Below are 13,981 nucleotides of genomic sequence, written 5' to 3'. Positions count from 1 at the left end.
TAACTTAGTAGCACCTGTCTGAGCTCTTTAAAGACACCTGTCCACCCCATAGTCAGTCAGACACCAACTACTACCATGGGCAAGACCAAAGAGCTGTCAAAAGACACCAGGGACCAGCCACAAGGCTGGAAAGGGCTACGGGGCAATTGCCAAGCAGCTTGGTGAAAATAGATCAACTGTTGGAGCAATTGTTAGAAAATGGAAGAGGCTAAAGACAACTGCCAGTCTCCCTCGGACTGGGGCTCCATGCAAGTACTCACCTCGTGGGGAATCACTGATGCTAAGAAAGGTGAGGAATCAGCCCAGAACTACAAGGGAGGAGCTGATCAATGACATGAAGAGAGCTGGGACCACAGTTTCAAAGGTCACTTTCGGTAGAACACTACGCTGTCATGGTTTCAAATCATGCATTGCACGGAAGGTTTCCCTGCTCAAGTCATCACATGTCCAGGCCCGTCTGAAGGTTGCCAATGACCATCTGGATGATCCAGAGGAGGCATGGGAGAAAGTCATGTGGTCAGATGAGACCAAAGTAGAACTTTTTGGTCTAAACTTCACTCGTGTTTGGAGGAAAAAGAAGGATGAGTTGCATCCCAAGAACGCCATCCCTACTGTGTGGAGGAGTGGGCCAAAATCCCTGTTGCAGTGTGTGCAAACCTAGTCAAGAACTACAGGAAACGTTTGACCTCTGTAATTGCAAACAAAGGCTTCTGTACCAAATATTAACACTGATTTTCTCAGGTGTTCAAATACTTATATTCAGCAGTGCAAGACAAATAAATTATTTAAAAATCATACCATGTGATTTCCTGATTTTTTTTTTAATTCTGTCTCTCAGAGTGGGAATGCATCTACAATGTGAATTTCAGACCCCTCCATGATTTCTAAGTGGGAGAACTTGCAAAATCGCTGGGTGTTCAAATACTTCTGTTTCTCACTGTACACACCCGCAGCGGTTCGCATAAACGGGGTGCAATTCTGATGCGGTGTGGAATTTGCACAAAAAATGCTGCGAATTCTGCACCGCATCAGTGTGAACCCAGGCTCAAGGTCAGAGATAATAACAAAGTGCATGGCAGCAAAATGCACTCTATGCCAAGTTTATCAGTGGCTTTCTACAGAACGTCAGAAAGTGGAGGGATACTCAATGGTCTATTTTCAGGGATGCAGGTGTAATGATAGGTGATGACAACAAACACATTTGTATGTCATCACTCTAGAGTTGACATTTGAAACCAGAAGTGGTGAGTGGGAAATAAAGGAGAAAGAGAGTGCAGACAGATAAGAAAAGAGCTTCAGGGGGACAGCAGCCACAAAAACATAGGTGCAGGAAGAAGATGTATTGTTTGCAAACGCTGAAAGTGTTATAAGACAAGCAATAGGATATCCAGGTTAGTGCTCTGTAGCAAAAAGGCAGGATGTAGTAAGTCACTTTTCAAAGACAAAGGACATGAGTGTTTCCTTCTTTTTATGCTAGTTTATAGATGTTTCATTTGTACTATAAATATCTTTTATTAGAGTGTCACAAACTAGGATCAAAACCATTTCTATTCATTATTTCTTTTTTAATTTGATGTTTGCAACTAAAAGCATAATACAGTGTGCTGACACTTCCTTTGCAGTCTAATCCAGTGTTTCTCAGCCAGGGTTCTGTGGAACTCCAGGGTTCCTCTAGAGCAGTGATGGCGAACCTTTTTGAGCCCGAGTGCCCAAACTGCAACCCAAAACCAACTTATTTCTTTCAAAGTGCCAACACTGCAATGAAACCTGAATATCGAGCTTTTGGTTTAGAAAAAACAACTCGTACAGTAGTGCAAACTAATTAACAGTACAGGGATGACCAGAGACTGCGGACACAGTACAGGGATGACCAGAGACTGCGGACACAGTACAGGGATGACCAGAGACTGCGGACAGTACAGGGATGACCAGAGACTGCGGACAGTACAGGGATGACCAGAGACTGCGGACACAGTACAGGGATGACCAGAGACTGCGGACACAGTACAGGGATGACCAGAGACTGCGGACACAGTACAGGAGATGACCAGAGACTGCGGACAGTACAGGGATGACCAGAGACTGCGGACAGTACAGGGATGACCAGAGACTGCAGACACAGTACAGGGATGACCAGAGACTGCGGACAGTACAGGGATGACCAGAGACTGCGGACAGTACAGGAGATGACCAGAGACTGCGGACACAGTACAGGGATGACCAGAGACTGCGGACACAGTACAGGAGATGACCAGAGACTGCGGACAGTACAGGGATGACCAGAGACTGCGGACACAGTACAGGAGATGACCAGAGACTGCGGACACAGTACAGGGATGACCAGAGACTGCGGACACAGTACAGGGATGACCATAGACTGCGGACAGTACAGGGATGACCAGAGACTGCGGACAGTACAGGAGATGACCAGAGACTGCGGACACAGTACAGGAGATGACCAGAGACTGCGGACACAGTACAGGAGATGACCAGAGACTGCGGACACAGTACAGGAGATGACCAGAGACTGCGGACACAGTACAGGAGATGACCAGAGACTGCGAACAGTACAGGAGATGACCAGAGACTGCGGACAGTACAGGGATGACCAGAGACTGCGGACACAGTACAGGGATGACCAGAGACTGCGGACACAGTACAGGGATGACCAGAGACTGCAGACACAGTACAGGGATGACCAGAGACTGCAGACACAGTACAGGGATGACCAGAGACTGCAGACACAGTACAGGGATGACCAGAGACTGCAGACACAGTACAGGGATGACCAGAGACTGCAGACACAGTACAGGGATGACCAGAGACTGCAGACACAGTACAGGGATGACCAGAGACTGCAGACACAGTACAGGGATGACCAGAGACTGCGGACACAGTACAGGGATGACCAGAGACTGCGGACAGTACAGGGATGACCAGAGACTGCGGACACAGTACAGGGATGACCAGAGACTGCGGACACAGTACAGGAGATGACCAGAGACTGCGGACAGTACAGGGATGACCAGAGACTGCGGACACAGTACAGGAGATGACCAGAGACTGCGGACACAGTACAGGGATGACCAGAGACTGCGGACACAGTACAGGGATGACCAGAGACTGAGGACAGTACAGGAGATGACCAGAGACTGCGGACAGTACAGGAGATGACCAGAGACTGCGGACACAGTACAGGAGATGACCAGAGACTGCGAACACAGTACAGGAGATGACCAGAGACTGCGAACAGTACAGGAGATGACCAGAGACTGCGGACACAGTACAGGGATGACCAGTGACTGTGGACAGTACAGGAGATGACCAGAGACTGCGGAAAGTACAGGAGATGACCAGAGACTGCGGACAGTACAGGGATGACCAGAGACTGCGGACATAGTACAGGGATGACCAGTGACTGCGGACAGTACAGGGATGACCAGAGACTGCGGACACAGTACAGGGATGACCAGAGACTGCGGACACAGTACAGGAGATGACCAGAGACTGCGGACACAGTACAGGGATGACCAGAGACTGCGGACACAGTACAGGAGATGACCAGAGACTGCGGACAGCACAGGGATGACCAGAGACTGCGGACACAGTACAGGGATGACCAGAGACTGCGGACAGCACAGGGATGACCAGAGACTGCGGACAGTACAGGAGATGACCAGAGACTGCGGACACAGTACAGGGATGACCAGAGACTGCGGACAGTACAGGGATGACCAGAGACTGCGGACACAGTACAGGGATGACCAGAGACTGCGGACACAGTACAGGGATGACCAGAGACTGCGGACACAGTACAGGAGATGACCAGAGACTGCGGACACAGTACAGGGATGACCATAGACTGCGGACACAGTACAGGAGATGACCAGAGACTGCGGACAGCACAGGGATGACCAGAGACTGCGGACACAGTACAGGGATGACCAGAGACTGCGGACAGCACAGGGATGACCAGAGACTGCGAACAGCACAGGGATGACCAGAGACTGCGGACAGCACAGGGATGACCAGAGACTGCGGACAGCACAGGGATGACCAGAGACTGCGGACAGTACAGAGATGACTGCTGACCTTTGGGGAGGGAGGGGGAGCGGGTACCTGAATTTGACAGGTACCCGCTCTTACTTCCGCAGAGTTTTTTTTTTATCTTACCTGTTCCTTTATCCAGCCGCGCGCTGTCTTCCCGGCTTCTGTAGTGTGGGCGCTCGTCGGACAGCCGGATGCCCAGTGCGCATGCGCGAGAAGCGCTGCGCTTTGTGATTGGTCCGGCGGCTTCTGGGATCTGTCATGTGTCCCAGGTACCGCCTTACCATTCACAAAGAGCACTGCTTCTTGTGCATGCGCACTTGGGACCCGGCTGTCACGCACACTACAGCCGGGAAGACAGCGCGCCGCTGGATTCTCCTGGCGTGCCCACAGATAAGGCTCGGCGTGCCGGCTGTGGCACGCGTGCCACGGGTTCGCCATCACGGCTCTAGAGGTTTGTTGGGGTTCCTTGAGCAATGAGCAGCTTCTGCCTATCATATAACTAACCACTGACAACCATGATCTTTTTATTTTTTGTTTTTAACAGGTACAAAAATGATCTTTTTAGCTATCTGTAAGCTTGGATTCTTCCCAATGACCACAAATGTAAGGAGCATTCTTCCTAGTGTTCATTACACCAATGTACTGTGAGTGATAGATACAGTCATTTTAGCAGGGGTTCCCTGAGCCCAAAAAGTTATTTCAAGGGTTTCCAGAAAGATAAAAAGGTTGAGAAACGTTGGTCTAGTCCAGTGTTTCTCAACCTTTATTAGGTCAAGGCACCATTTAAAATTATGGACAGTTCTGAAGCACCCTTAAAAATTATGGACATTCTAAAATAGGGTGCCTCAAGACTGTCCATAATTTTAAAAGGGCACCCCATTCTAAAATGTGAAAAACTATTCTAATAGTTTTATATAACACAGCAACATCCACACAAGTAGGACACCCAACGTTAGAGGGGATTTATTCTTGCAAAGCAAATACACTTTTGCACACTGGTACTGACTAGTATTCCAGTGTTTCTCTTTTCTCTCAGTTTTTCTCCATCACTGAGCTAATGTGACCCCAGCATTGACAGAGAGGGGCAGGGGAGGGACAAACTAGGATACTGGGCAGGCAGTTGACATCCTCCTTATCAACTGATGATGTCATTGGTTGATTAGGACGCTGGTGGCTAAAATGTCGTAATGGTGCACAATGAAAACCTGTGGTTTTGTGTAACTAAAAGGCAGGCTTGTTCCACCTTCTGGCTTGTATACAAATTTGGGGCAATTTTTAGAAATTTTGCCAAGGCACCCCTGAAAAAATCTCAAGGCACCCCAGGGTGCCTGGGCACCCTAGTTGAGAAAGGCTGGTCTAGTCAGTAGTGACATCCACTGCTTATTGGACACTGCATGGAATTGCTGCCAAAACACAATCTAAAATACAGAGTTTTCTGGGCACAAGAACTGGTGACCTTGAGGAGCTAGCGTCATTTGGAAAACATTTCAAGAAAGTGACCACCGGATGTATGCTAGAAATACGGAAAGATTTCTAAATAGAAGCAAGAAAAATTCAGTACAAAAAATGAGAAGCACAAAATATAGTTAAAGAAAATGTATAACGCGCAGAGAAGGCAGGAAAAAAAAACTATAAGCTATGACAGAAAAAAAGATGAAAGGAGTTAGAAAGATTTGGATAGGAAAAATGTAAGGTCAGTGCAAGGATTTGTCTGAGCTTTTTATCCCTGGGGCTGCAGCAAGAAGAACGTACTGAGATATGAAGAAAGGCTTTTTTTTTTCTTCCTAGCATAGAAAGGACTTCTTTATTGGAAAGGTGATCACACTGGAATTCTTTGCCAAAGATGTTGGAGACATGAACATTATCCTCTAAATACAGTCTTTGAAAACCAGAGTCAGAATTCTTGGGTTTTCAAACATTGTTGTATAAGACAAAGCTATAAATTGTTATGCTTGAAAAAAATCACGTATATCATGAATATATCAAACACAGTACTAAAGGATGGGTCAGTTGTGAAGGGCCATTTATCATATTTACCCAAGATTCAATCACTTGCCATCCTACTAACGGTTAGCCAACAGCTAGCTAACAAAACTGACAGAAGCAGCGTTCATTACAAAACTAGATTTACTTCTGTGAATAGTTCTGTGAAAATACAACACAATCGCATAAACTAAAGTTACAATATGCTTGCATACATGTCTTTTCCGAATGCATACAATGAACTAATTTCTTGTGAACAACAAATCACAATAAATACATTGAAATGCAATATATATATATATATATATATATATATATATTGCAATATATATATATATATATACACTATATTGCCAAAAGTATTGGGACACCTGCCTTTACACGCACATGAACTTTAATGGCGTCCCAGTCTTGGTCTCTAGGGTTCAATATTGAGTTGGCCCTTCCTTTGTAGCTATAACAGCTTTATCTCTTTTGGGAAGGCTGTCCACAAGGTTTAGGAGTGTGTCTATGGGAATGTTCGATCATTCTTCCAGAAGCACATTTGTGAGGTCAGGCACTGATGTCGGACGAGAAGGCCTGGCTTGCAGTCTCCGCTCTAATTCATCCCAAAGGTGTTCTATCGGGTTGAGGTCATGACTCTGTGAAGGCCAGTCAAGTTCCTCCACTCCAAAGTCATTCATCCATGTCTTTATGGAACTTGCTTTGTGCATTACTGCGCAGTCATGTTGGAACAGGAAGGGGCCATCCCCAAACTGTTCACACAAAGTTGGGAGCATGAAATTGTCCAAAATGTCTTGGTATGCTGATGCCTTAAGTGTTCCCTTAACTGGAACTAAGTGGCCAAGCCCAACCCCTGAAAAACAGCCCCACACCATAATCCCCCCTCCACCAAATTCTACCCTCGGCACAATTCAGTCAGGCAAGTATCGCTCTCCCAGCAACCGCCAAATCCAGACATGTCCATCAGATTGCCAGTCAGAAGCATGATTCGTCACTCCAGAGAACACGTATCCACTGCTCTAGAGTCCAGTGGCCTTGTGCTTTACACCACTGCATGTGACGCTTTGGATTGCACTTGGTGATGTAAGGCTTGGATGCAGCTTCTCGGCCATGGAAACCCATTCCATGAAGCTCTTTGCGCACTGTTGTTGTGCTAATCTGAAGGCCACACAAAGTGTGGAGGTCTTTAGCTATTGACTATTGACAGACAGTTGGCGACTTCCGAGCACCGCGCACTTCAGCATGCGCTGACCCAGCTCTGTCATTTTACGTGACCTACCACTTCATGGCTGAGTTGCTGTTGTTCCCAGTTGCTTCCACTCTGTTATAATACCATTAACAGTTGACCGTGGAATATTTAGTAGCAAGGAAATTTCATGGATGGACTTATTGCTCAGGTAGCAACCTATCTGTACCATGCTGGAATTCATTGACTCCTGAGAGCGACCCATTCTTTCACAAATATTTGTAGAAGCAGTTTGCATGTCTAGGCACTTGATTCATGTCTAGGCACTTGATTTTATACACCTGTGGCCATGGAGGTGATTGGAACACCTGAATCCAATGATTTGGAGGGGTGTCCCAATACTTTTGGCAATATAGTGTGTGTGTGTGTGTATGTATATATGTATCTATATATATATATCTTTAACAAACAATGAATTAACTTACAAGTGAATGTATATCAAAAGGAAAAAGGTGGCTTTCACTGGTGTGTTCTTTTGGAAGCTAAAATAGAACTGCAGTGCCGGATGGAAAATCTTTATTTTAATGAACATGAGTCACTTCCTGTTCTTTATTGATAAAAATACAAAAAGGTGCAATTGCAGGGAATGCCCAATAGATGGCTCCCTATTCAACACAATGATGTGATATACAGAACAATCACAATTAACCATATAAACAATCAAACCCCTTATTCAATTTATAATAATGTTGTTCATCATTATTTACAGATAGATTCACCCATTGCATATCTGCTAACATCTGAATTTCAGAATTCTTGGGAGATGCTACAATATGTACAATTTTCTGCAATCACAAAATAGCAATGGTTATAATACTGACCTTTTGACGTAATCCACTCTGAACTAATCAATCAAAGTATTTTCTAAATATTGCCTATAGGGTTTCTCACTGCTTATTCACCTAAATTTGTTAGCCATACATATGGTGCATATTTATCAAATGTTTTCTCATTTCCTTTCTTTGCATTAATTGGTATTCACAATTTGCAACATTTGCTGGTAATCTTTGTAAATGCAATGAATTTGCATGGAGCTGACCAATGTTTTGTAAAATGTCGGCTAACCCCTTCCTGCCACCGCCTCCCAGCCCTTCAACAGGTTCCAAATGCTGGGAGGCACAGGTGGCCATTCTGATCATGTGACTGCTGTGATTGGCAGTCACAGCTGTCACATGATTGGAAAGGTGCATCGGGAGTGTGCTCTCAGCACAGGAAAGTGTTTACATAGGACGCTTATATGTGGGGGCACGGCGACAAAGCCCACCCATCTGGAGATTTCATATATGCATCCCTCTGGTGGGAAGTGGTTAAAGCCCAGTTATACTTAATGTTGGAGGCAATATCGTCCAATGTGGAAACTTGTTCTGATTAAAACTGTCTAAGGCCTTATGCACATGGAAAGTGAGAGGCTGAGAATATGCTGAGCTCAAAATTCTGGGTGTTTTCAGGCCCCCGATGAGCTGCACATACCACTTATAGCCTTCCTTACATGTGAATAGCCATGCAACTGTACTCTTGTAAATGCTGATACTTCTCTGCATCTGTGTTTACCTGTGCATGCACTGCAATTAATTAGCACACATGGCAGGCTGACAAAGCTGTGGCTAATTGTTAAAAAGTGGCTTACCCCAGGTTCACACCTAAGCGTTTTCTGCAGCATTTTGCAGAAACGTACTACAGTCCATTTAACATGATTTCCTATGGGATACGTTCACATCTCCGTGTTTTCACCCGTGTTTTTTGGAAAGGGTCAGGGATTTTTTTTAACACAAAAATGTGTGTTTTTTTGTTCTATAGAATTCAATGGAAAATGCTACAGAAATGCATGTAGTGCGTTTTTGCGCATTTTTGATGCATTTTAAATCTGCTTAGCAAGAAGAAGAAAACCTGCAAAACGCATAAAATATGCAGGTGTAAAAATGCAAAACACAAAGCAAAACGTAATGCAGAAACAGGTCAAACTCAAACTGCATAGGCGTGAACCTAGCCTGTTGTCAAGCTGCAGTACTAGCAGTATCGCCAGGTAAGAAAATTTGTAAGAGATTCACAAAAATCATTAAGAAAATTTATACAGTGACACATTATTATTATTATACAGGATTTATAAAGCTCCAACAGTTTGCTCAGCACTTTGCAATATAAAGGGAGACAATACAACAACAATACAGTTCAATACAAGAGGCATAGGACGGCCCTGCTCCTCGGAGCTTACAATCTAGGAGAAACATGTATATTTGTAGTATAAAAGGTAATTTAAGTATGTGTAAATCCTAGCAATGAACTGCTGTTATTTGTTTCATTCATGTTTGCTAAATACACCATTGAAAGTGTTTTGTTATATGTGTTTGATAAGTGCAAAAAAATACCTGTTTATTCTGCCAGGAATCCAGTGCTGTCCTGTGTTCTGCACGCTTTCCAGTGGCATTTCAGTCAGTGTTTTCAGCCAAGCTCAGTTACCCACTTTGAAATACAGAACACCTCCCCCCTATGATAAAGAGACTTTACCATACTAACACACTTCCTGTCCTAAGGTGACACTGCTTCTCCATTGATACAGTACAGTGAATGAGCGTTGTCACCCAAGGACAAGAAATGGGTTACTGTGGCTATCCTGTTAACAATTAAAACTGGGCTCCCAAGGTGGTGGTATCTATCAGTGATGTAGGCTTTTGCACGTTCACATTTGCCAGCTGTTCACATTCCAGTGTACTTGCTAATATACCAATGATCTGTCTGCAGCAAGTTTGACTTCTGCAAGTGATTACTAAGCTTTTCTTTGTTGTTGTTTTTTTTTATTTTTGCAAGATTGTTTATGAAGATCATCCCTGATTGCACAATAAAGACACACTTCAGAAAATGCTCCTCCCTCTGAACATGCCCTAGAGATTAAATGTGATTGGTGGTCTACTTTTTGCTGGATTTAAACTAATGATTCCCATATTTTTATTTTTTTTTAAATTTGAGATGGCTATAACTGATCACTGCAGACAGTAACATGAAGCATAAGCACATCATTGCATACAATGACATAGCCTTGTTTGCCAATTCAACCCAATACTTGCAATTGCTAGCTGTGCTTTTGACAGCTGGTTAAGCATAACATTGTTTATGAATAATGGTATCAGCAAGGGAACGATTTAATGGTGTTAGCCCGCTGGTACTCGTTTCTCATCAAATGTAGCCCTTTTTACCAGTACTGTACAGCAGATTTTCAGATTGTATTTTCTAGTTAAATAATATGCTGTTTGCTTCTTCTTCTCTAAAAGTACATTGCTCCTTCCAGATAAATGTGTTTTCCAAATGTGTCACTGGGTGTAAACTCAAAACATTACTGAGCATAAATTACTAATTAGCACATATATTTAATTGCTGGGTGTGAACCTTCTTTAATGTTCAGTACAATAAAAGTAAAAATAGACTGGAAGCATAAAGCCATTTCAGTTTTGTAACAAAGGTAGTAAATGCAAAGCAACCAATTGTATTATTTCTCTTTTCTCACCATAGACAATGACAATACAATACTCCAGGCCATAAAGCAGTACCGTTGAGCAAAAGAAGAAATATTTCTGAAATTTGCATTGCTTAGTGTGAAAATAAATATCTGAAGAATTATTTGTTGAGTCAACACCATATGATGAAGTCCAGGCTCTCATATACGTCAGAGGTCTGAACAGCACAAAAGATAAAATGGCATGAATTCTATTTCTGACATTTGGCAAATATTTACTTGATATTGTTGTCTGTAGACTCACGAGAGGCATATTTTAGAGAGGTATCCCAAGCACCGGTTTAGTAATATAGGAATTCAAGATGGCATCCTGGAACTTAACTGTCACTGCAGCGCACAACGTTTCAAGCCTGTTAAACCACCATCTGCCAGAAGCACCTGCAGCTCACCATCCCTATTAGTAAACATTACAGAGAGAACACGGGGTTATGTGAGGGATGCCCCAATGAAAAACAATATAGAACCTTCAACTCATCATGTTATTTGTTGAATGTCTCTTATATTCAGAAGTTATCCAGCTATTTACAGTTTAGAATGTAAAATGGAACACGTTTCAAGCCAGTAAATCATTTGTCTCTAATTGTTAACATTTGCCAGAGCTTTAATGAACATTCACATCCACTCTTACCCAGAGTCAAAGATAAGAGAGTTTTAAAAGGCAAACTATAATAATTTTCGGTTAAATGTATTTAATTTTAATTTTCTTTTAAGTTTAAATTTATAAACTGATATTTAATATATTTGTTAACATTACATATTGTATAGTATGTAAAATATTGTACAGAAAAGTACAGTCATTCCTCGCATACTTTCCAGCTAGTCAAGAAAAAAAAAACTAATTTTTTTCAGCTTCTCAGGCCTAACAGAGTTCCCATATATCTATACAGCAATACATATATTGAGAGAAGACTTACCTAGAGGCAGCAACACATCAGAAGCCACTTACTGCAGCAGAAGACCACCAGTGTGTTTCTGACCAAAATTAACAAAGCAGCAATGGCAGATGCCCAGGTCAATTAAAACTAGCAATAAAGGGAACTGATGCACACAGGTAGAACAGTATAAACAACAATACAAAAGTCAGCACTATAAGGTTTTATAGAGTGTACAGTACCTTATGTTTCCTCGCATTGTGGACATGCATGGCTAGATTTCCATCCATAGCTCACCTAAAGCTGTGCATGTTTACTCCATATTAGCACTATATGTCTGTAATATACATGTGCATTTCGTTCTGGTTCAATTTTCAGTTGAAAACTTGATTTTCACAGGTTTGGATGTATCCTAATTTCTGAATAGGCACAGTAACAAATGTCAACATATCCCCAAAAAAAATGTTATAACAAAATTAACTAATGCATTTGTTTCATTTGTTTTTTTGGATTCATTGTAAATAGTTGGTTGTGAAGGAGCAGGCGGCCTCCGCATCCCCAACAACCATGATTTAGCTGCTGACAGCAGAATGTAAACAAGACAAGTGCTGGTTGAAAAAAAAATGATAATAAAAACAGCATGGGGGTCCCTTCCCAATCCCTTCGGGTCTGGTATGGATTTTGATGGTTACTTGATGGTATGATTATTAAAAAAAAAAAAAAGGTATAGGGCCCCTCCATAATCCCTACCAGAACCTTAGTGAGCCGCACTAAGATTTCCATCCATAGCTCACCTCCAGCTGTGCAGGTTTACTCCATATCAGCACAATATGTCTGTAGTATACATGTGCATTTCGTTTCGTTCCGATTAATTGTTTGGTTGAAAACTTGATTTTCAATGGTTTGGATGCATCCGAATTGTTGAATAGACACAGTAATGAATGTCAACATACCCCAAAAAAATGTTAAAACAAAATTAACGAATGCATTTGTTTCATTTTTTTATTTTCTGGATTCATTGTAAATAGCTGGTTGAGAAGAAGCAGGCGGCCTCCACATCCCTAACAACCATGATTTAGCTGCTGTCAGCAGAATGTAAACAAGACAAGTGCCGCTTGAAAAAAAAATGTAAATAATCCCTTTGGGTCTGGTATGGATTTTGATGAGAACCCCATGCCAACATTATTAAAAAAAAAGGTGTGTGGCCCCTCCAAAATCCATACCAAAACCTTAGTGAGCTGCACAAAATCCCCCACAAAATATCTGCTGCCCACCAAACACAACTGGTCCCGTCAAGAGACCCTTGCCAAATTACAGGTAAGCATGGGGGCAGGGTCACTTTGCCAGGGTTGTGGGGAAGAGGTCCCTGCCCTCTTCAATATGGGGACAAGGTGCTTTCAAGGGAGCCCCCTCCCCCAAAGCACCCCCCCCATGTTGAGGGAATATTGGTATGATCGGGGGGGGGGGGGTGCTCGCTCGTCCCTTCTTTTCCTGGCTTGCCAAGTTACATGCTCAGATAAGGGTGTGGTATGGAATTTTAGGGTACACCATGCCATTTTTATTTAACTATGGTCTGAAGGGTCTGGTATTTATTGGAGGGGGGGGGGGGCATGCTGGTTTTTACTTTTTTTTTTTTAACCAGCTCGTGTTTTGTTTACATTTTGCTGTCAGGGGTGAGTCCCCCTGACAGCAGATGAGTCATGGTTGTTAAGGACACAGCCCGCCTTAACAAACAACTATTCTGAATTAAAACAAAATTAACCAGTTCAGCGAATGCAACCAAACAAAATTTTTCATTAAAACAAATGCATCCGAAGTGAAATGAAAAAAAAAAAGACAAATTTGTGGCATGCACATGTCTAGTTTGTAGAGATCTACTGCCCTCTATTGTCTGAATTTGTAAATGCCTGTAAATACCTTACATATGCACTTCCTGCCCTGGGTCGTTGGCTTTGAAACCCTGAAAGGAGGTAGTAGGAGTGAGAGAAAAAGCCTCAGCCACATGTCCTGTCCATGCTACTAAATCCTGGACTAGAAAAGACTTTTGTGCAGGTATTCCTGTGATCTAATAGTTTTCCTGCAGCTGCTGAGTGTATGTCTGAATTCTTGTGACAGAGTATCTCTGCCCTGTGTTTGTTGTTATTTCACATGCACGGATAGCTAGGTCTGTGCTATGTATATATGCATGTAGTGGTCACCTTGCTGTATATTAGTAGGTGTACCTGTTTATTGCCATAGAGTTTATATTCCACTCTTGTTATTTTAGACACTGCTAGGGAAGGACTAAAACGCAGAGTTGATGAGCTGACTCTGAGCTTC

Source organism: Staurois parvus, unplaced genomic scaffold, assembly GCF_062004578.1.
Source record: "Staurois parvus isolate SC_StPar_1 unplaced genomic scaffold, SC_StPar_1.0 ptg000287l, whole genome shotgun sequence".
NCBI classification, from domain to species: Eukaryota; Metazoa; Chordata; class Amphibia; order Anura; family Ranidae; genus Staurois; species Staurois parvus.
This window is presented reverse-complemented; position numbering follows the sequence as displayed.